Below are 25,502 nucleotides of genomic sequence, written 5' to 3' on the forward strand. Positions count from 1 at the left end.
CCCTAGTGGAAACAGTTTTTAAGGGATGGCAACTGAAGACCCAGGGTACTTGAAAGTGTCTCTTCTAATCTGAAAATAAACTGAACTTCCTGAACCACTTTTGGAAAACCAAGGCTTGGAGGATTTTTTCTGACTTTCATCCTTCCTGCATCAGCATTTGGAGGAAAAACAGGGAATAATTAACAATGAAAAGAAACCAACTGTATTAACAATCAGTAGATTTGGGAATTGGGGGGAGACAGGAAGGCTAATGATTCTAACTTTTTAGTTGTATGAAGCCTAAAGAATTATGGAATTACCTAGAACTTAAGCTTTTCATCTTTTTTTCATTTGATCTCTGGCCAAGTAACTACTGTAGAATAATTTAATATTCTCTGAGTCGTCAATAATAAGGCTTGCAATGTGATAGTTAAGTGCACTTGAAATTTTGATGAGATCATTAATAATATCTCTTGTCAGTGACTTAACTCTAGTTAATAACTTCCTTGTGACTTTCATCAAATAGATTTTCCTGAAGATATTAATTTCCAAAGGTTTATGGATGTCCTTCAATTGTTAGCCAGTGATAGAAATAGCTGTTTTGCTGTGGCATGTTTTGAGGTTTTGCCCTAACTTCTAAGAAAAAAAGTGGTAATTGTGTAAACCAACTAGTCATCTATGTTTGGCATCAAGTTTTAACCTAAAATCTGAAGTAATATTTTCTAAAAAGAATAGTTTCATGTAATTTTCACAATAACAGCATGCCAACAGCAACTATTCTAAAATGGCAGCCTGTTATTTTACAAGTTATGTAAGTCTAATAAAGGAGGAAAAAAAATCCTCTTACTGCCTCTCTTTGGGAATAGTTTCCTAGAATTTTCCTGACTAATGCAGGCACACGTCAGTATGCTCATTTCTCATCTTCTACAGTTCATGCCACACAACCAACCTGCTTCTATCCAAGAGGCAACCCTAATCTCCAAAGTGAACAGTATTTATATCAGCTCTGTGGTGGAAAGGAATAACCTGAGATAGGGTCAGCCTAGAGCTGTTCAGCAGTTCTAGAATTGTTAAATAGTTAGGTGTCCTTTGGAGTTGAAAGGAAGCATTTGAGGGTGAACTGAGAGAAAACTGGCTTTTATGTGTTGGTTGAATGAATGGACACTATAAATAGGGCTAGAGAAAGTTTGGATAAATTATGAGATGATTGATATGCAACTTACTAGGAGTAAGAATTCAACTTCTCTTAAGCTTTTTTTTATTTTTATTTTTCATTTTGCCAGAGGGTGTATTCACTCTCCAGAGAGAAAAGAGAGACAGTGAGAGAGAGAGACAGAGAGGGAGAGAGAGAGAGAGAGAGCGCTTTAAAGCACCTCCATGGGGCATGATCATGCTGCAGTTCCTTCTCCATTTCTTCCTCCTTTGAGACATACATGCACACAGACCCACTGTGATTTTTCAAGTCACTAAGTCTGAGACTCAAACCACACAGTTGGCCACATAGAATCCAGCCACCTTAACTGCCGTGCCACACGATGCCCTTTCTTAAGCTTTGAAGTCACTACTTCTTTTTCTTGTTCACTTACTTTTTTTTAGCTTTTCTTGCCATAAGGCACATGTGCTTGTGAGCAAGACGGAGACAGAGACAAAGGCAGGGAAAGTGAGAAATCACTCCCCCAAGGGGGACAACCACACCACAATCCCTTCTCCTCCATTCTTCTCTTGGGATTTAGGGCACACGTGCACACATGCTCAGCATTATTCTCAAGTTGCTGGGTCTGGGACTCCAACTGCTATCAGCCATATGGTAGTCAGCACCTTAACCACTGTACTACCTGCTGGTTTGTCCTCTTATTCTTCTAATGATGTGAATTTCTAGTGTCTCTTGTCCCCAGAATCAAGAGAAATCATCCACTATTATGGAAAACATACATTCTTTGAAATTTTTCCTTTAAAAAATAGTATTTTCTATGATCTTTAAGGTCTCTTAACCCTGAAAAAACCTCCTTTTACATGTGGCACACAAAGTCTAGGATAAGAGATGGTGCTTTTCTGGGCTTTCCAATCCTGTGGGGAGGCAGGACTTGTACAGATGTAGAGAAATAATGGTACAAATGAATGTATGCTAAAGTCCAAACAATTAGTGTAGCCATATGCTGGAGGCAAGACTTTTTTTTATCCATTCAGGGAAGACCCTGGTTCTGGGTTCTTGTTTCATTCTTCTCTGTTCTTTCAGGAAATGGTCCACCCACTTCATCCTTTCGCTATTAACTTTGATATCTCCATCTGTCTTGGAGATTTCTCTTTGGCACAGAAAAGTGCTGAAACCTTTTCTATTGTAAACAAATACCAAGCGTTGCCATTTAATCAATACCTTGTTTTTGCTCTTGTTCCATCTCATCCAAATTTCTAGTCACTACTTCCCTCCTTTAAAAAAAAAAAGTTTATTTATTTATTTATTGAGAGAGAGACAGGCACCCATCAATAGGGATGTCATGATCCAAACTCAACTTCTGCCAAGTTAAAATCATGACCAGGAAGGTTTGGAGATGTAAACTCAGGACTTTTTCTATGTGGGTTCAGTTGTGTTCCGGTTGTCACCGCCTTGCTCTTCACTTCCATTTTCTCATCTCCCTTTCAGGAGCTTTCCGTTTTTCATTTGTTGTTGTTGTTGTTGTTTTGTCTTTCCACTTGAGCTTTCAGTTTTTGTTTTTGTTTTTACCACTTCCTATCCCTAGAGTGGCTCTCTTTAGGATCACCAATGACTTCTCCACACAGGCCAAGATGATTAGCTCAACCTAGAGACTTTCATTATTTCTAGAGTTTTTGTTTTATTTGATGGATAAACTGCTCTTCATTTGTCACCACTTCAATGATCAGTTGTGATAGTTTTAATATTCTTTGCTCCCTTTGTTGTCTCTCTCATTCTTGCCTTACTTTTCTCACCATTCTCATTATCTCCTTTGCAAAATTCCCTCTCCTCTGATTCTCTTCTCAGATGCTGGTGTTCTTTTCTTCTTTAGCCCAGTTCTCATCTCAATTTATATTCTCTTGGGGCCATTAAATACATATGCTTTTACCTAGAAATTACATATTTTCTCTTTGTAAGTCTCTATCTTTTCTGAATATCACACTTGTATGTTCAACTTTCTGTATGCAAGGCAGTTTTTAAGATTATTATTTATTGATTTATTTTTAATGAGAGATACAGAGAAAGATGAATACCCTTAACAAGGTCTCATGGTGTGATTTTCCCCCAATCTCTCCCAGCCGTCCAGGATCCTGGTCACATATGTGGATGCCTGATGTGCACATGCTGGGGCCAGCAAGTGGCATGGTGGTTAAGGTACTGCACCCCCACATGACTGACCACAGTTCAAGTCCCAGACATGGTGGCTTGAAAATCATGCTGGCCATGTGTATGTGTGCCCAAAATCCCAAGAGAAGAATAGAGGACATGAGATTGTGGCATATCCATCCCCTCTTGGATGGGGGAGGGTTTGTGATATCTCACTTTCCCTCTCTCTGTCTCTCTCCGGTGAATGCATGCAACCTATGACAAAAAACTAAAACAAACAAACAAATGTTAGTTTCATTACATTAAATTTGTTATTTAAGAAAGTTTGATTTGCAGGGAACTGAAAAAGACATAAGCAATAACAATATGAAATGACTCAATGAACTATATTAAAGTAAATCATTTCAAAAATAAAAATGATAAAAAAACTCTCAATTTCTATGGCAAAAGTTATATTTAATGTGGGATGTGGGTAAATTTTAATATGCTTGCTATGATGTGGGATGGAGCTTGCAGAAATGAGCGCCGGGCCTTTGAAGGTCTTACAAACAGCCTTGCCTCCTGTATTATCTCCATCTGGATATTCCACAGGCATCTAAAGCGTGGCATGTCCAAGGCCAAATTCATCTTCTTCCCTTTCTGGTATTCCCTATTTTAGTTGGCATCACCCGACCACTCAAGCTGGAAGTCATCCTTGGCTTTTTGATCTCATCCAAGCTTCCTCATATGCCCCCATTCAATCAATTGTTACATGCTATTGGCTTTTTCTACTAGTTATGTATTCAATCTGTCCATCTCTTGCCTTCTCACACTGCTGTCATGTAAGTCCTGATCAGCCCTGACCTTGGCCCTTGCAACAGTTTTGTAAGTGGTCTCCCTACAGTCATTCTGACAGCTCTTTCCTTACGGTCAATTTAAAATTCATCTTAAGCCCTGCCTCATATTAACTAATGCTTCAGGGGCTTGTGAATGACCACTAAAATATTTTAGGGGCTTTCTAGTGATCGCTGAAGAAAATATGAGCTCCTCAGCATGGGATACAAAGCCCTAGTGGTCTGCTTCTACACTTTTCTCTGATTTTACCACTCATCTCTTTCTGCCTGGCACTTGGGCAGTTAATTTCTTGCCCTCCAGACATTAGCATGGCTATCTTGGCTCCTGAGTTTGCTCATCATGACCTCCCTGCTTGAAATGCACATTTCCTTTTTTCTCATTTATTTCTATTTTTTCTTGGAGACTTGACTTGGGCATTATCTGTTTAAGGAAGCCTTCCAAGAATGCCTCAAACCTGGACAGAATTCTCTCTCCTCTAGTATCCAATACCTTCCTCTTATCACACACTTACCATGCTGTGTTACAAATGCCTAGTCACATAATGTTCTCTGTCCACTCATCAGTAGGTCACTGGATTGCAAAGATGGTCTCATTCTTACTCTTGAATTTCCTTTTCATATGACAAGTCAGGATTCAACTTTTTTCAAATAGATTTTTGCTATAGGGTGTGTGCATGTGCTTGCCTGAGAGACAGAGAGATGGGAAGCAAGAACTCACCTCCTTTGGGGAGATGGCCACACCACAATCCCTTCTCCTCCATTCTCCTCTTGGGATTTTGGGCATGCACGCAAACACACCTGGTGTGAGTTTCAAGCTGCAAAGTCTGGGACTTAAACAGCTGTCGACCACGTGGGAGTCCAGTGCCTTAACCACTATTCCACCTGCTGGTCCCAAGGATTCAGCTTCTTAATCAGCATTCATTCTATTACAGGTCGAATTCAGACACTCCCAGTCCAAGAATCTTTCTATAACATTTCTCATAAAGTGATTCTTTTTTTAATTTATTTGAATTTATTTATTTACATTCATTCACTATATATCATTACAGCATACAAAATGAGATTTCCCGTCCAGAATACACTGTATATTGACTCAGTCAAGCACATCAACATGCAACATGCATGTTATCAACAAATAATTTTCCATTTCTTATTTCCTGTATATTTTGCTTTTTTTTTTTTTTCCATCCTTGATTCCCTATCTTTCACCCTCTGCCATGTCCCACCCTCCTCCCACATTGTGTCTGGTATCCATGGTTGCTTTCTATGCCTTTTCCCACCATTGAATTGATTTGCTAATGATCTTAATTTGTCTAAATATTTCCAATAGCAAGTGCAACTGCTATATACGTATACATGAACACAAGTCTGACTTTAGGCATAAACCTCAGTAAGTAGAATGAGCATACTATAAAGTAGCACCTAGCTATGGCTATATAGCTTACTGCAGTCATCAAATATGCATTTTTTAAAAATTTCAATAAAAACAGTTTTCGTGGTTTTTTTTCCTCCTGAAACTTTTTTTATAATTCATTAATTTACATTCATCCCCTAAGCATCATCACATCATACCAAATGTAGTTTCCCATCTAGAATAAACTGCATAGTGGCTTAATCATGCATGTTATCATCAAAAATTTTCCATTTCTAGTTTTATATCTATCTATCTATCTATCTATCTATCTATCTATCTATCTATCTATCTAATCTCTCTCTCTATATATATATATTTCTTTTTTTCCCTATGTCTGACCCTCTGCCCTTCCCACCCTCTTCTCACACTATCTCTGGTGTCTACAGTTGTCTTCAATTCCTTTTCCCCCCACATTTTATTGATCACACAATTTCATAAGTAATTTAACTACTTTCAATAGCACGTTCAGCTAGTAATTTCAAGAACAGCAGTTTTGAACTGGTAAAGAAATTTCCTTGAAACGTAAAGCTTAGAAACAGGGTAGTATTCTGTTCAAATAGTAGGTACATGAACCTATTGACAGCTCAAGACAGGACAAAAATCCTTAAAACCGGACAACAAAGCCTAGAAGAAAAGCAGCAATATTTGAGTCAAGTCACAGAATGCTATTTCACCAGTTCAGTCTCATGTTCTTAATCTATCTTCTGCTGTGTTTCGATCTTCCCGATTGAATTATGGGATATAATATTCCACTCCAGAACTTGTCCCTATGATTAAGTTGGCCATTTTCTTAGTTTTTGAACTCTTATTTCTGTGTGTCTGCATTTCATTTTCCTGACATAGCACTCCCTTAAGAACTTCTTGGAGATCTGGTCTGGTGCTGGTAATTGTGAATGAACGAACATGATTTTTGGAGTAGAAATCACAACTATTAGGTTGTCAGAGAAGTCATGATGCATTTTTATGTAGAAAAATACATCATGACTTTCCCGATGACCCAGTAGCTTACATAACAGTTAACATAATCATAATCATTGTGGCCTGGGAGGCTATGTTGAAAGTATTACGTATATCTATGATCTCTGATGTTTTCATGGAAAAAAAAACATTCTTTCTGCATACCAAGGTCTCTTTTAAAAAGAAACTTTATTCTCCTTGTCTGTGTTTGCCCACTGCCCATGTCCAGGTTTGAAAGAGTCTTCGCTGGATGTAACCAGGCTTCTTTTCTCTGGCACTCTGCCAAACGCTCTCTGAAGTTCTTAATTCTCTAGGGCCTTTCCTCCCCTCCCCCTGCACCACCATAACCACACGTGGAAATGGCAGGTCAAGAAAATGAGTGAAGAGATAGATTTGTTTTCTAATGGCCTCTTAAGTAGAAGAACCAGACGTAGGAGAGAGAAAAAAAAATGCAGAATGCCCAGTTAAGTTTAATACTTTTAGCAGTTTATTTATTTATTTCTTCCAATAGAGAAAGAGAGAGACAGAGTCAGAGAGATAAGAGCTCCCAGTAGGTTCTTTATACTGTAATCTACCCACAGCCTCAGCCAGCCCAGATCATGGGCCCGAACACACCACATGCCTGGTATGTACAAGGAGGCCCCAGAACTTGAACCCAGGACCTTACCTTGTGGGTTTTAGTTGCATTATCTCTCGCCACTTCTTGGCCTCTACCCAGTTATATTTAAATTTTTGAAAAATGATGACTTTTTTTCAGACTATGTATGTCCCATGAAATATTTGGACACACACACACACACACACACACACACACACACACACATTCATTGCTTATCTGAAAATAAAATAAAATTTAACCAGTATCCTGTATTTAGTCTGGCAGCTCTACTCTGAAGTCATACTCTGAGACTCCCCACATATATTTACTTTGCACTCTAAACAAGCACATGTAGGAATATTTTTCACTTCCACAAGGGCATATGTCCTCACCCTACTTTTCCTAAAGTAGAGACGTTCTCTTGGTCTATCTTTAATTTCTCCACATGAAATGTAAGTCCATAAAATAGTTATTTGCCTCTTAATTCTGTGGTTAGAAAGTGGCATCCCAGGATCAGCAGATAGCATAATGGTTACGTCACTGGACGCCACGTAGTCAACTGCCGTTCGAGTTCTGGACCCAGTGGCTTTAAAACTCACACTGGTCATGTGTGTGTGTGTGCCCAAGATCCCAAGAAGAGAATGGAGGAGAAAGGATTGCATTGTGGTGTGGTCATTCCCCCTGGGGGGTGATTTCTCTCTTTCTGTCTCTCTGTGTCTCCCCAGGGAGAGTATGTGCCCTATAGCAAAAATCACTCTAAAATTAAAAAATGAAAAGAAAAGAAAATATCCCAGTTATGATGATAACAGACATCTGGCACCAGACCATGATTTTAAGAAGTTAAAGATGCTGGGTTCTGGGAAGAACCGAGGGCAAGTGCTTGGCCTGAAGGGAGCACCACTACTCAGCTCTAATGCTACCATTGGGAATACAGGTTCAGTATTTTGAGACTTTGTTTATTATTAATTAATTAATTATCTTTCATGAGTGAGACTGTGAGATAGTACCTCTAACCCCTTATACTGTGACCCACCTTCAGCTTCAGCTAGCCCTAAATGATGGGCTTTTGTGTGCCCAACTTACTCAGGGACTCCAGGCATGAACTAGAACTTTCCCAAGTGGGTCAGCCTGGCAGAGCATCACGTTTTACCAGTATGCTACTGTCTAGCCCCATCATAGGTATTTTTTTTTTTTTGGAGAGATTTTCACTGTAGGACGCGTGCGCTCGCCAGACAGACAGAGAGAGACATAGAGACAGAAAGTGAGAAATCACCCCCCAGGGGGGATGGTCACGCCGCAATACCTTCTCCTCCATTCTCCTCTCGGGATCTTGGGCACGCACGCACACGCTCCCGGCGTGAGTTTTAAGCCACCGGGTCCGGGACACGAACCGCGGTCGACTACGTGGGAGTCCAGCGACATAGCCATTACGCTAACTGCTGGTTCCCCCATCATAGGTATTTTTGACAGTCTGTCCGTGTTAGCCTCCCACTTAGCTAGTATCACAGGCATGTGCTAAGATACCTGGTTGTGAAATGAAACCTGGGTCTCCCATGCAGCCCCAACCTCACATGGTGGTACCCTACCACTTGCACTGCTACAGCAGGGCTGACGGTCCATTAAAAAAAAAAAAAAAGGAAGAAAATTCTATGTATGTGGATTCAATGTGAAAAAGGCAGAATTTTAATGACTGATAATTAGTTCTCCTGTTAGTTGAAACAAATGGGAATGAAACAAACAGCTATACTACACTATATCTGGGGCCTTGTCTTCCGGCTTTTCTTGACCTCTTCTGAAGAAGTCCAATTTGCTGCTCCTGAAGTCCTGTTCTTGGGGTCAGAGAGGGAAAGGATGGCCTGTGAAAGAGGAAGTCTTGGAAGTTTCTCATGAAATGGACCCCAGTTGGACAGAGGTACATGTACCATTCTAGTGAGATAATGTTTCCATATTTTCGTCCTTCTTCCTAGGCAATTTTCAGCTGAGCAGGTGGGAAAACCCTCCTTCCTTTTCTCAGGAAGGTGTGTGGTAGGAAATATAGGCTCTAAACAGCTGCATTTTCTGGAGTTTATTTCCAATGTTCCTTGCTACCGAAGGGATTGTCCAGGTGCTCTAGAGAGTCTGGGTACTCAGAATGGTCTTCTCACAGCCCCATATACTTCTCTTCATGACATTTGCCACAGTTTGGTGGGAAAACTGAAGGGTTTTTGCTTGCTGAGGCCAAGATTGCTAACAATCTCCCAAGCTCATTCTCCTCTTTTCCTAATTTGGTAGGGAGGCCTCCAGGACCAAGGAAGGTAACAGACATGCTTAGAACTTCAAAACACATGTACAGCCTGTGGTGACCTTGTAGCCCTGTCCCCATAGCAGCTTAGCAATTCTTAGGGACCTTGTAGCCTTGATAGCAACCTAGTAACTCTGTAACTTCCTGCACACCTGTTTTTAACAGCCCAGTGCTTGCCTGCATAATTCTGTAATAGTCTTTTACCCAATCAAAAGTATGTACAAGTATAATGTAAACATATATGGGAGACAAAAAAGCTAAAACAAATAAAAGGAGGAACCCCAAAGAATTCAGGGCTCAGCCTTTGGATGTGAATATGCTGAGCTGGTGCTAGTGCACAAATAAGTCGCTGTTTTCCTGCTAAAGCCTTGGTGTCCTGTCTCTCTCTTGCTGGATGTCCTGCAGCACTTCATGATAGGGTTATGGCCAGGCACATGACTGCCTAGCTTCCTACAGTTCTCAGCCTCCCTTGCAGTTACGTGTGGCCAAAAGATTACGTTTCCGCATATACAATGGGGGCAAAAATGATGGATGCCACTTCTGTTGTTGCCAGCTGGAACCAACTATGACTCAGTGTCCACCACACAGAGGCTGGATGACAAACTTCAGAGGATAGCAGAAGTTAGGGGAAGAAACTTGTGTCCCCAGAAGACCAGAATATATATGGGACAGGCATGTGATGTGGTAGTTAAGGTGCAGAATTCTCACATGGCCAACCACGGTTCTAGTCCCAGACCTGGCAGCTTGCTTTCTTGCTTTCCCTTTCTCTTTCTCTGGTCATATTAAAAATAATAGTAATATTAATAACTAAAACTAAATAAATAATTTTAGAAAAACCCAGAATATATGAGGATCTCAAACAGCTTACTCACATACACACACCAAACCCCCACCACAATAATCCAATTTAATATCAGCAGTCTGGACCAGCCGTTGGCATAATGGCTATGTCACTGGACTCCCATGTAGTTGACCACGGTTCGAATCCCAGACCCGGTGGCTTAAACTCACACCGGGTGCATGTGCATGCATGCCCAAGATCCCAAGAGGAGAATGGAGAAGAAGGGATTGCGGTGTGGCCATCCCTCCTGGGGAAGGGGATGATTTCTTGCTTTTTGTCTCTCTGTCTCTCTCTGTCTTTGTGGTGAGTGCACATGCTCTATATAAAAATCCTCTCCAAAACAAATAAATAAATAAAAATAAAAATAAAATAAAATAAAGCCAGCAATCATCCTGAATAGATGATTCTCAAAGGAAGATAAACAAGTATCCAAAAATCATATGGAAAAAAATGTTTAAAATCACTTATCATAAGGCAAATACAATCAAAACTGCAATGTGGTCTTACCTAACCCCAGTTGTAATGGCTATGGCTAAAACAAAACAAAACAAAGAATGGCAAGTGCCAGCCAGACTGTAGAGAAGGGAAAGGACCCTCGTGCACTGTTGGTGGAAATGTAAACACAGTCATTGAGAAAAACAGAATTCAGGTTCTTCCAAAATATAAAACTAGAACTATCTTTTGACTCAGTAATCTCATTATTGGGTATATATAAAAGGATCGTAAGTCAATCTGTTGAAGAAATGTTTGTTCATGAGTGTTTATGGAGGCGTTATTCACAATATGTAAGATATGGAAGAAACCTAAAAAAGGTATAAAAAAAGTCAATGAATTCCTGTCACTTGAGACCAAAAAAATGAAATGAGAAGATATAATGCTAAGTGAAATATGTCAGGCTATAAAGATCAATACTCTATGTTCCCACTTAACATGTACTGAGTGAGTGTCCTCCCCCATTAATGGAAACTAAAAGACTTGATAGCATAGAGTAGAGAAGGTAATGGTAGATACTAAAGGGTGGATAAGGGGCAGGATGGGGAGAAACCAGTTAAAAGACGTGAGTGTGTATAAGCAAGTGGAATATGTTACTGATCAGTGTACCAAGAATATTGATGCCAATTTAATATACTCTTTCCAGTAGAGGGGCCAGCAGGTGGCATGGTGGTTAAGAGCACTGGACTCTCACATGACTAAAGGCAGTTCGAGTCCCAGAGGTGGCAGCTTGCTTTCTCTCTCTTCCTCTCTCTCTCTTTCTCACTCTGCCTTTCTCTGGTCAAAATAAAAATAAATAAATAAATGAATAAAATTAAATAATTGCTTAAAAAACAAACAAAAAACAGTAGAGAAGATTTTGAATGATCATGACATTAGGTTAAATGCTGAAAATGTTAAATATCTTATATTCTTGATTTTATTATTACACACTGTATGCATGCTTAAAAAATATTGTACCCACACAAATAAGCACAATTATATGTAAGTCATAAACTACAACAGAAAAGAAAAAGGAAAAGATAGCAAACAGAGAAAAAAACAAATAACAAAGTAATGATAAATTTTTGACATAGTGGATGTGTTTACTCTTCTAAGTTGATCACTACACAATGAATATATGTTTTAAAAGACCACTGTACCCCCATAAAAATATACATTATATGTAAATTATAATAAAAAAGTAAATAAAAGGGCAATTCTACTTGAATTTCATGTATGAAATATGTTTCTGTAAGTCAATTATCAAATCCAAGTGACTTGGGAAAAGTAGAGTACTGTGACATGTTCAGTGGACTTGGAGTAAAGGGACCTTAATTCTAGTTATAGTTATATCTGTGATTTTGGAGAAATCACCTAAGTTCTCTAGACATCAGCTTGTACACCTGTTAGCTGAAAAGGATAAAAAGTTTCTTCTTGAATTTTCTTTCCATTCCTAAAACTACACTTATTTTTCTAGCAATGTCTGGAGTTAAACTCCTTAGTATTTAAATTCCTTTTAAATACTACCCTGCGGTTTATGGAAATTATTATTTTCATTTTTTATCATGTAATGAATCCTTGCTGTGGGTCAGGCACTGTGCTGAGTACGTTAAGGGCATTTTATGCCCATAGTAACCCTTTAAGGAAGCATTACTGGGACCAGCAGTTAGCGTAATGGCTATGTTGCTGGACTCCCACGTAGTTGACTGTGGTTCGAGTCCCAGACCTGGTGGCTTAAACTCACGCCGGGAGGGTGTATGTGTGTGCCCAAGATCCCAACAGGAGAATGGAGTAGAAGGGATTGCAGCATTGCTATCCCCCCTGGGGGGTGATTTCTCACCTTCCATCTCTCTGTCCGTCTGGCGAGCACACGCGCCCTATAGCAAAAACCTCTTCAAAAAAAAAAAAAAAAAAAAAGGAAGCATTACTATCCTACTTAATAGGTAAGCAAATGAAAGTTCATAAAGATTAATTATTTTTCTAGTATCTCATAACTAGTACAAGAGTTCAAAAAGTGGTGGAAAATGGAATTAAAGTCTAAGTTTATTTTGTTGCAAACAATTTGAAATCCAGGCAAAATTTTTATAACATTCATTTTCCACAAAATTTTTTGAAGACCATTCCCCCCTTAAGTTCTTGACATAAGTATCAAATCCAAGTTTAATTCTCACTCACTCATTCATCTAGTCACTCAGGAGCAAGAACCTGCTATGTGTTAATACAAGGCACTGTTTGAGGTGGTAGAATTACTGCAGTGAACTAGACAGACAAGTCCCTGATCTCATGAAGTTTAAATCCCTGTTGGGTTGAGTCAGACAATAAACAGTTAAACAAAGACATAAATGAGGAAATTACCCATCGTGGTAAGTTATATGAAGAACAGAAGATCAATTAATATGTTAGGTATAGAAGACTAGAGCAGAGTGAGTTTCAGTAAGAGAACAGAGTTCTGTTTTATGAATATTGAGATGTTGCATTGATCTTCAAGGAGAGATCCTCCTACTGTTACCCCTGGTAATAATAATTGCCACAAATTCAGTTTCTGCCATGTTCTTGGTACTGGCATATTCTTTAAACATATCAACTTATTACATCTTCAAAAGAACCCTATGCGGCATTAGCCGCATTGCACAATTGAAGAAATAGGTTCCATAAATCTAAAATTCTAAAGCAAATGGGTGGCAGAGTAAGAATTCAAACCCAGACACCCTGATTTTATACCCACGTCTGCACTGCCTCTTTCCAGCAAGAAACTGTTAGATCAAGGAAAGAGAAATCCAGGGGGCAAGGCCAGGGTGGGAAGAGTCATCAGTATATATACAACACTCATACCACCGGATGGGACCCACAGGCGAAGAGATAGATTGAAAGGCCAAAAACTCTGCCTTTCCTCCTGGGGTATGTTAGGATTTTGAAGTCAAGTGAAGGAAAAGGAATCAGTCAAGGATGAGAAGAAACAGCCTGACCGATGGCAGGAGAGGGAGTGGAACTGAATAGTACCCAAGACAGTAGAGAAATTTTTTCAAGCAACAAAAGTGGTCCTATGTGTGGATTGTCACTGAAAGCAGAACAGGATAAAATCGGGGCAGTGACAACATAAAGAACCATGTTGAACTTGACAAAAATCAACCTCAGTGTGAGGGAAAAGATGGCTAAGCTCAAGAAAATAAATATGCAAGGTGAGGGCATGGGAAATATGTATTAATAAATCTTTAAAGTTCTTCTGTGTAGGATATCATAGAAATGATACAGCAAAAAGAGGAAAAGGTGCGTTCAAGGGTGGGATAAACACACTTATGAACATACTTACATATCTACATGGATGTTAAAGATGGGAGACACTAGAATATGCTTGTTTTCTCTTATTCCAAAGCCACACACTTAACTTCTGGGCCATAGCATCTCCCATAATTTCTTTAAATAGAAAGTGAGTTAAAAAGCTTATTAATTTTGAGATGGACTTCTAATGTGATGTTTTTCAAAAAAGCTGAAAAGCTGTATCAACTATGTAAAGGCACAGTCCCCAGTGCTAGGATCATGCTGTCAATTTCTTCATCTTTTCACTCACTTACCCATCACATAGACAAACAGGAATTCGGGGAGTTTCAGAGGCCTACACTGCATTTTAATACTTTTGCCCCTAGGATGTCTGGTTTTGAACCAAGGCTTTGGCTACAGTCAAAGTTAGTTATGTGACATCTGTGCTTGGGTAGTTTGGAAAGCCAAGAGTTGCCTCATCATTTGAGAATTGGATTCTGTATATGCACAGTCAAGCTTTAGTCCAAATAGAAATAAAAACTGTGTTTACATACACAGTGACATTAGACTGCTCACTCAGTCATTTATTCTGCAAACTTTATTGAGTGTTCACTCTCTCACAAGCACTGTGTTTAGACACTGGTGGGATAAGATGAAGACATAGCCCCTGTCCCAGCAGGGGGTGGTGTCAGGAAGAAAATTATTACAGCTAGATGAGAGAAAACTAAATGCGATGTTAGTGACATCACACAATTCTGCAGTACCTTTGTGAGGGGTGGCACTTTGTGTGTATTTATGTGTGTGAAGGAGTTGTCTAAATGTACTTGGTGAGCTGGACTCTAAAGTTTAATCAGGATACACCTGCCATAAGATGCAGAGTAAGCAAAAGCACAGAGGTGCACTGGTTTGGTTCATGATAATGAGTTGTCAAGAGTAACTGAAATACTAAACATGAGGAGGGTAGAAAGGCAGAGAATAGTTGTAGGTGAAGCAGCAGGAGCTGGGACTGGAAATGTAGGTTTTATCAGATTATCTATTCATTCATTCGTCCCTCTGTTCACTTAGTTATTTTTGAGGACCTACTATGTCCTAAGTACTGTGTTGGGAGGAAACAGTGGTAAGCACAGATGAACACAATCTTCGCCCACATGTGTTTTTAGTCCAATGAGTAAAGAATATTGGCTACTGTGCTATTGGAATTTTTTTTTTCTTCCTTTCTTCCTTCCTTCCCTTCCTTCTTTCTTTTTCTTCTTTCTCTTCCTTTCTTTTTTTCATTTTGTTAGTGTTTTGCTATAAGATGTGTATGCTTGCTGGTTAGGGGGAGAGAGAAGAGAAGGAACGTGAGAAATCACTCCCCAGAGAAATGGCCACATTGCAATCTCCTCTCCTCTCCTCTCCTCTCCTCTCCTCTCCTCTTGGGATTTTGGACACACACTCACATGCACCTGGCAGGTTTCTCAAGCCACAGGGCCTGGAACCAAACCACACAGTCAGCCATGTGGGATCCAACTGCTTTAACCTCCATGTCATCTGCTGGCCCATGGATTTTTAAAAACTAGTAAGATGAGTCTTATGGGAAAACACATCTGGAGGTCACATGAAGGGTGGACTTGAGAAAGCAGATGTGGAAGTGGGATAATACTTGTGAGGCTGGTGCAGTGGTCTCAATGTGGGATGATGAGTGAATTTAGAGCAACATTACTGAGCACGCTGGCATTTGACCATTTATGACTATTTCATTCATTCACTTAGGAAATACTTATTGAGAGGCAGCATAATTTTTATAACAGTCAAGAACATGAACTTCTGTGCATAAAAGTGAGGTTGGGTAATACAAAGGGATTTCAAAAGTTCATGGGTAAACAGTTGAAATACAAGGTTATTTTGAGGAAAAACTTTGAAGTGTATCCATAGTTTTTTCATAAAACACAATTTCCATGAACTTTTAGAAGACCCTGCATATTCTTTTTTTTAGAGAGAAATTTTTTGGTTATAGGGTCTACATCCTTGCCGGAGAGACTGAGAGAGATAGAGAGATAGAAAGCGATAAATCACCCCCCCACACACACACCAAGGTAGATGGCCATGCTGAAATCCCTTTTCATCCACTTTCCTCTCAGGATTTTGGGCATGTATGCATATGTGCCTGGTGTGAGTTTTAAGCTGCGGGGTTTGGAACTTGAACAGCTGTCGACTGTGTGGGAGTCCCATGTTGTAATCATTATCCCATCTGCTGGTCCCAACCCTGCATATTCTCATTGTGCAAACCTTTGGTGGGACATGAACCATTCCACTGGGTATCATTGATTTGGAAATTAGCAACATCCTCTGTCATGCACTTGACACACTTCTTTAGCATCATTGGGTCGTTCTCTACTACATCCCCTGATTTATTAAGGAAAGCAGATGTATTAGTTTGTAGCATTGCTTAACAAAATACCACAGATTGGATGGCTTTAATCAACAGTCTCCAACCTTCCCAGCACCAGGGACTGGCCTTGTGGAAGATTGTCCCTATGTAGATAAATGGGTGTTGGTCCTAGGATGACCCAGGCACACCATATCCACCATGCACCCCATTTCCACCACTACCACATTGCAATATATGATGAAACAACACAATAATAGAGTTCTAGCTCCTATGAGAATCTAATATTGCCACTGATCTGACTGGAGATAAAGCCTAGGCCACAGTGCAAGGGATGGGGAGTAGCTGCAATTTGGGGCTCTCCCACCCTCAACTGTGTGGTGATTTGTTGGGGGAGGGGGAAACAGGCCACAGACCAGTACCAGTCCCTAGTCCATCCCTAAGCCAAGTCCCCAGGTCATGGACTGGCACTGGTCTGCTGCCCAGTGATTGGGGCAACTGAAATTTATTTTCTCACAGTTCTGGAGGCTGGAAGTTCAAGATCAAGATGTTGGTTTGGTTTCTCCTAAAGGCCTATCCCCTTGGCTCGAAGATGGCTATCTTTTGGCTGTATCTTCACATAGTCTTTCCACTCTGTGTGTGAGCCCCTGGTATCTCTTTTCTATGTGTGCACATATTTTCTTCTTATAGGACCCCAGTCAGATTTGGTTCAGACCCAGTCTAATGGCCTCATTTAAACTTCACTAATTTAAAGACTCACATACAGCCATAATCTGAGGTACTGGAGGTTAGGACTTCAATGCATGATTTGGGGGGGGGGGGATTAAATTCAGCCCATAACATTGCATCCATAACTGTCTACTGGGACTGGTGGAGTTCTAAGGCTCAGTATTGGCTGGAAGCTGTTTGCTCATCTTATGAAGCCCTTATAGCCTAGGGTCAAAGATTTCAAGTCCCCTCCCTACTTTGCCAGGAAGTGGGATGTAAGCTTAGGATGGGGCCATAGTGTGGTTTCTGGTGGGGTTGAGTGGAGGCAGGGAGGAGGAATAGGGCACTGTGTAAGAAAACTGGGACCTTGACCAGACTCCTTGAGGTAATTGCCTGTTTCTGTGTCTGCATCCCCTCTAGACTGTTATTTTCTGGAGGGCAGGAACCATTTCTATCTAGTTCATCTTCGAATTCCCAAATCCCTGGCACATAGTTGGCATATTTGTGGAATGAATAATTTACTTTTGCAGCCCTTTTCCTGTGTGAGAGTTACTCTCTGTATAAGGAAAGCACATTAGTTTTGCATCTAGAAACCTTCAGCCTCCTCCCATTTTGACCTTAAAGAGTTCCTGTCTTGTATTTTCCCCTTTGAAAATCTTTGATGCTCAGGGAATATAGAGACCATTTACTGATGGTTTACCACACACCAGGCATAATGCTGAGGACTTCCCCAGGATTTCACTTACTCCTCATGGAAGCTGTGTGAGGTTCCTTTTATAGATGCAATGGCTACCATTCAGAGCAATGAGTTCTCTGTCCAAGGCCACACAGCGGGGAAATGCTGCTGGTCCAGGTTTGAGCCCAGGGCTCTCAGCTCTTGATTCTCAGGCCCTTAACTGCTATACTTGCCTATCTTACAAATAGCATTCCTCTTAGGCTTGAAAATGCCTGCAGTTCTTTTCTTTTTCTTTTCTTTTCTTTTCTTTTTTTAATCTTTTCTTTTCCTTTTCCTTTTTCTCTTTTCTTTCACTCATTCATTCATTCATTCATTCTTTCTTTCTTTCTTCCTTTTCTTTTGTTCTTTCTTTCATTCTTTCTTCTCTCTCTTTCTTCTTTCTTTTTTTCTTTCTTTCTTTTCTTTCTGTCTCATTCTCTCTCTTTCTCTCTTTTTCTCTTCCTTTCTTTCTCTCTCTCTTTCTCTCTCTCCCTCCCTTTCTTTCTTTCTCTTTCTCTCTTTTTAGAGATTTTTACTATGGGGCATATGCCCTTGCCAGAGAGACAGAGACAGAAAGCAATAAATACAGATCTGCTAACTATTTAAATCGAGTGATATCTTGGGAAAATGGAAGACTAGAATCATGAATGAAGAAAGTATATAATTTGTTAAGCTAAATAATAGTAGCATTCATTTTATAGAAACAAACAAATAAAAACAAAAACAAAAATAAAAAATTTTTGCTTAGAACCTATGATCCTAGGGTGGAAATCTTCAAGTTGCCCCAGACATGGACTTCCCTTTTGTTTCCCCCAGCATTTGGTAGAGGAGGAAGTGGATGTGAACTTAGAATGGGGCAACAGTGTGGGAGATTTGACAGGGTGTGGAGGTGTACACATTGAGAGGGAAAAATCACAGAAAGAAACCGGCTTGCGTTTTGTTTGTCAACCAGACTTGAACTACAGATTTTTCTTCTCTTTCCTTTTTTTTTCCTTGTCTTTATTCCTTTTTTAGCTAATTCGACTCATTGTATTAGGATTGTGTAGACATAGCCCTGGTGATGTCCTGTGATGAATTTGGTCTTCAAGATCTAAACACAATGGGGGTGACTTAAGGACAGAGTTTGAGCTCTGCTTCTAACGCTCCTTGGTTTTGTGGGTTTAAGTTAATGTTATTTGAAAGTTTTTGTATGTGTGTGGTTGAATATATACTATAACTTGTTCTTTTGTGACAACAAGATTTATATTGGCGGTGTCTCTCATACCACTGGAAACTGGAAGCAAACCTACAATGTGAGCCTCCGAGAGTTTTAAAAAGACAGCAGCCATTATATGGCAGTGATGGCTTCAAGCTGTCCTTGAACCTGGGTGTAGGCTTGTGCTCCACGCTGGCTCATGTGTGAACTTGCCACGCAGACATCCTATCAGATATTTAATACATCATATATACATTTAGATGAATTCCCTGCCTTCTTAAGATTTGTTCAGCAAGTAGGACTTCAGGGGAAAAGAAAACAATCTGATGAAATTGTATTAAATAACAATTTACTTCCCAAGTTTCTAAATGTTTTTTACTTAAGATGACTTGGCTAGAAAGGCGAAGGGATTTGAACAAAGTATAGAGGCTGGCATTCCATTTTGTATATCATTTTGGCTTCAGTGAACTGCTCCTGGTGAAAATGAGCCTGTGAGATGTAGCTGTTTTATGCAAGGGCTAACAATACTAGTCTTTTATAAATCATAAATCCTCTTAACCTCAATTTGGAGCCACCAACTGTAATCTATAAGGTTTCAACTCACAGGGATTTCATTTCTTCTTGGTGCCTTGTAGGCCATTAGACAAATATTTATATGAAGTTCTCAACTATTAAGAGATTTAAAATCGCTTTGTGTGGAATTGAAACTTCTAGTGTATATCTCCTCTGTTAATTCTTTTGATAAAGATGTTATGCTTGTCATTTTGCTGAATACGTTCTATAATTTTTACAGCCATTTGATTTCATTTTTCAGACATTATGTGTACTAGACGAACCCTAGATATATGCTTTTTTTTTTTTTTTTTTTCTGATGGAAGGAATGGTGGTGTGGACAAATGATCATTGTGTAAGTCTTACTTCTGGTGTATTTTTCTGCACTAGGTGTGTTTATTTTCCTGAAAATAAATAGGAATCAATGACAATTATTACTTGGTACTCCATAGCAACCAGGAAACTTTAGGGCAAGCAATAGAAACAATTCTGGAAAACTTGAGCAATTTATAGAGGGATTTATTAAAAGGATAAAGGGAACTTACAATATCAAAAAGGCTAGAGAATCGATCTCTGATGGGCAAAGGAATCTGGGCAGATCTAGAGTAGGAAGTATTGAATAGTCCCAACAGGTTGCTACTGTAGAAAGAACAAAAACCAGTGATCAACAACTGCTTATCCCCCACCTCACTCCAGTGGCTGTTACCCTTATAAAAAATCATCATAGTAGACCTAGAAAACAAAATCAGATTAGAATAGTTTGGTCATTTGCTCTATCCTCACATGGTAGAAGGTAAATACTATGATTTAAATGTGTCCCCCAATGTTTATGTGTTATAAACTTAATCCCCAATGCAACAGTATTGAGGGGTAACATCTTTATTTTTTATTTTTTAATTTTTTTTTTAGGTTTTTGCCTCAGGGTGTGTGTGTGTGAGAGAGAGAGAGAGAGAGAGAGAGAGAGAGAGAGAGAGAGAGAGAGAGAGAGAGAGAGAGAGAGAGAGAGAGAGAAATAGTGCGAGGGAAAGTGAGAAATCACCCCCCGGGGACTTGGCTGTGCTTTAATCCCTTTTTCTCCATTGTCCTCCTGGGATCTTGGGCACATAAGTACATGCGACTGGCATGAGTTTTAAGCCACTGGGTCTGGGACTTGAACTGGAGTTGGCCACAGTGGAAGTTCAGTGGCATAACCGCTATGCTATCTGCTGACCCTAAGAGGTGACATCTTTAAGAGGTACTTAGGTAACAATGCTCTGCCCTTTTGCATGGATTAATGTCTTCATCTTAGGGTTTGTTATCATGACAGTGGCTGTGTTACAAAAGTGGATCCAGACTTTTCTTGTTCTCTCTTGCACAAGTGCTCTCTTTTCATGTGATGCTTTCTGCTATGTTATGATGGGACAAGAAGATCCTCATCAGATGTGTCCCCTTAATCTTGGATTTCCCAACCTCCAGAACTATGAGCCAAATGAACCTCTATTGTTTATAAATTACTTCGTCTGTGATATTTTGTTATAGCAGGATGAAATAAACTAAGACAATGAGGTTGGTTTCTCCTAGCATTAAAAAACTCTAGCAGTCTTTATAATGGAATTTCCTTGAAAGGAAATAGGACACTGCTAGGAAGAAGAACTAGATGCTGAACAGCCAAAAACAAATGTGCACTCCTTGCTTAATATCACACATAAGGAACTAAGCAAAAAATATCCCATATTCTTTTCAAACTTAATGCAATAATTCCAAGAGTTTCAATAAACCTCTTTTTGAATTAATTTTCACTCCAGTGAGAAGAATGTGATCATTAGATTCAATTCAATAAAATAGTTGTGAAATTCTTTGGCTTCAAAGTGGAAAGAGTCCTGGAAACAATGCCCTTGATTCAATTCCACACTGTAAGTTGTGTAGTTTAGAAGAATGACTTGAGTTTTCCTCCAAGCTCTAATGAAAGTTAATGATCAAGAGCTGGATTCCATGCTTTTCTATGGTTGCTTATTATGATCTATTTAACTTTTACAGCTTTATTAAATGTTTTATGGAAAGGGTTATTTTATGTTTTATTACAGCTTTGTAGGATGGCTGTTTTTGCCCAAGAAGCCTGACAGATGAACACGAATGTTTTGCAAGTATCACTGGTAAGCAGTTTCTGGGTTAAAAGCATGTTTCATTTTGATATTTTGTGGAAATGGGTTGGGAGTAGTTCTTTTTAATGAAGCACAACAGAATTGGGTGTTTATGAGGGGAGGGAAGAAGAATGGAGAAAAGGGAGGAAGATCATGTCTAACATTCTAATATGTTTAGATGCAAAAAGTAAAATGAAATATAAAATCTTTAGCTCAAAGTGGACATTTAAGTTAGGAACTCTGACACTCTCAAAATATACCTAGCTGATGTTAAATATATTTCATAACACTAAAAGTTAATTTTAGAGTGTATTTATTTTATCCTTATAATAAACCTACTGATAAAAATCGTAGCTACCACTACTAGGTATTCTAGGCCTTGTTCTAAGCCTTAAACATGTGGTATCTCACTTAATCCTTATAACAAGACTACTAGATAAATCTTAATACTAACCCCATTTTACAGACAGGAAAACTGAGGTTTAAATAAGTTTGCCAAACATCTGACTCCAAATTCAATTTATCTCTCACTTTATCACAGAATCCTCACTGCTTGGTAGTCTAATGTGTGGGTCATTTATCTATTGATCTTTGTGACATCATTTTCTTGTTTCTCTACAGGCAATATAAAAACCATTAAAAGCATACATTTTGGATTTGTAGTCACACTAGCTATTTGTTGGCACTCTCTAACTTGCTCCTGAATACTCTCTACTCTTATCTTACTTCAGGTCATTATCTATTTAGGAACGAGTTTAAGTCTGCAGATTCTTGATTCTTATTTGCCACCTTTCTTGAGAAATTGAGAATTTTTTTCACCCCAAATTTACATGGTGAAGTTAAACTTCTCTCTGCAAAGAAAAAAATCCTTTTCTGCAGGAATTTGAAAATCAAAGCCTAATACAAAGGATTCCCCAAATCCTTGACCAGATTTTATCAAGAATCCAAGTTTTACTTTTTCCTCCTAGCGTTGTTAATGTAATAAGACATTCAGCAGAAATATCATATCTTTTTTAAAATTGCCTTTATATTTATGCTTTAGACAATCTGGCTTTGTGTAATATCTCATGTGTTTAAGAGTATAGCATAACTTTAGTCCTATCATGAATTGAGAGTTTAGCATGTGTCAGAATCTGTGCTAGGCACTTTATGTGTTATCACATTTTATTTAATCCTCCCTGCAAAAGCAAGTGGCAAGTATTATATCTCTTTTATACACATAAGGAACCAAAATTCAGAAAGCTGAAGAGGCTGAACGAGGTTTCAAACTTAGGTCTCTGTCTCCAGTGACCTGTGGTCTTTCTACTACTCTTTGTAGACTTTACCTGGAGTGCAAGAACACCTGAAGATGTCCCAGCTCAGCTCACTAGGAAACTTTTTTTGAAATATTACGCCATCTGACTGGGTGACATTTGTAGATGGGTGCCTTCAATTAGAACAGTCTTCTGGCCTTTGACATTTTTGATAGGAACTCTCCTATCTTGTATTCCTATTCCCCCTACCCCTGAGTCTGTAAATTCTTCTTTGGAAATCACATGAGGCCAGCAGGTGGCATGGTGGTTAAGACACTGAACTCTCACAGTCAACTATGGTTCAAGTTCTGGACCTGGAGGCTTGAAAATCACACCAGGCACATGTCCATACATGTCCTAAATCCCAAAAGGAGAACAGAGGAGAAAGAATTGCGGCATGGCCATCCTCCTTCTCTGTATCTCTCTGGTGAATACATGGGTGTCCTATGGCAAAAACAAACAAACAAACAAAAAATCACAGTTCCTATTATGAAGTTAAAAGAATTTGCCAGACACATTCAGGAACTGAAAATTGAGATGATTCTTAATCACTGTGGAACTTGATATTATGTGTGTGGTGAGTGCTTGCGTATGTATGTGTATGTTGAGTTAAAGGAGTGTGGGATAGCCTGTGGGCAGGAGGAGAGAACATCCAAGGGGATATATGTATGTCTTGTGTGTCTTTATGTTTTCTTGTTGGGGAGGGGAAATACGTGTGTGTGTGTGTGCATCCACACACATACGTGTGTGTCTAAATACAGCTTGTGTGTATAGAATTCATTATGTATTGTAGTATGCATATTTGTGGGTAGTCTCTGTGTGCAAACACAGACAAGAATATGCCGATTGGAGCAGTGTGTTCAGGTGGAAGGGAGGAAACAGTCAAATCACAGGCTTAAAGTTCAGTTGAGGAAAATGTACAAATGCTGAATTTAAAATACATCCCTTAAAAGATGAACAATTTAGGGGTCAGCAGATGGTGTACTGGTTACATTGCTGGACTCCCACACAGTCTACAGTAGGTGAAATCCTGGGCCTGGCAGCTTAAAGTTCATGCCAGCACGTGTGCATGTGTGCCCAAATTCCCAAGAGGAGAATGGAGGAGAAGGGACTGCAGCATGGCCATCCCTCCCCTACCCCCAGAGGTGGGTCTCTCTGTCTTTCTCAGTCTCTTCAGTAAGCACATGCACCCTATAGCAAAAATCTCTCTTTAAAAAACGTATGAACAGTTTAAATTTACTTTAAACTAATAATAGTATATGACTTCTTATTCAATTTAAAAACACACCTCACACTCAACATTAAGCTACTCTGAGAAAAGCACAACCATGGATGTGGCAAATCCATTTGGACATTCTCTTAAGAAATCAGTATGGCTTTTGGCCGGAACTGCCATCTTCCAGTAATTAACCAAAATGACGAACACAAAGAGAAAGAGGAGAGGCACCCGATATATGTTCTCTAGGCCTTTTAGAAAACATGGAGTTGTTCCTTTGGCGACATATATGTGAATCTACAAGAAAGGTGATATTGTAGACATTAAGGGAATGGGTACTGTTCAAAAAGGAATGCCCCACAAATGTTACCATGGCAAAACTGGAAGAGTCTGCAATGTTACCCAGCATGCTGTTGGCATTGTTGTGAACAAACAAGTTAAGGGCAAGATTCTTGCCAAGAGAATCAATGTGCATATTGAGCATATTAAACATTCTAAGGGCAGAGATAGCTTCCTAAAATGTGTGAAGGAAAATGACCAGAAAAAGAAAGAAGCCAAAGAGAAAGGTACCTGGGTTCAACTAAAGCGCCAGCCTGCTCCACCCAGAGAAGCACACTTTGTGAGAACCAATGGAAAGGAGCCTGAGCTACTGGAACCTATTCCCTATGAATTCATGGCATGATGAGTGTTAAAAATAAACTAATCTGTGGTCTATGAAAAAAAAAAAGAAATCAGTATGGAAAGGATTACATTATAGGGCATGACTGTCATTGAGATATCTCTAGACATTTCTAGATGTCTGTTTTAAAAATACATTGCCAGTGTGTACATTAGCCAGAGAGAGACAAATAGAGGAGAAAGCAACCCCCAATGGAACATAGTCATGTCACAAATCCTTCTTCACCATTTCTCCATTCTGTCAGGATTTTGGGTCCTCATATACACACACTGGCATGCTTTTCAAGCCACTGGGGTCAGGACGTAAACCACAATTGACCGTGAAAGATCTGACTTCTCCAAACACTAGGCTATGGGGCTGGCCTGCAGAGATGTCTAGATGTCTTTTTTCTCTTTCATCTTTCATGCTTACTTTAGAATTAGTTAACAGTTTATTAATCTTTTTTTTTTTTTTTGGAGAGAGATTTTTCCTATAGAGAGGGTGCGTGCTTGCCAGAGAGACATTAATAGACAGAGAGAAAGTGAGAAATCACCCCCAAGGGGAGATGGCCACACCACAGTCCCTTCTCCTCCATTCTCATCTTGGGGCCTTGGGCACGCACACATACATGCCTGGTTTGAGTTTTAAGCCACAGGGTCTGGGACAAAAACTGCAGTCTACTCCTTGGGAGTCCAGTGACATAACCATTACACCATCCACTGGTCCCAATCTTTTAACTTTTTAA

The sequence above is a fragment of the Tupaia chinensis genome, unplaced genomic scaffold (assembly GCF_000334495.1).
Source record: "Tupaia chinensis unplaced genomic scaffold, TupChi_1.0 Scaffold000054_1, whole genome shotgun sequence".
NCBI lineage: Eukaryota > Metazoa > Chordata > Mammalia > Scandentia > Tupaiidae > Tupaia > Tupaia belangeri.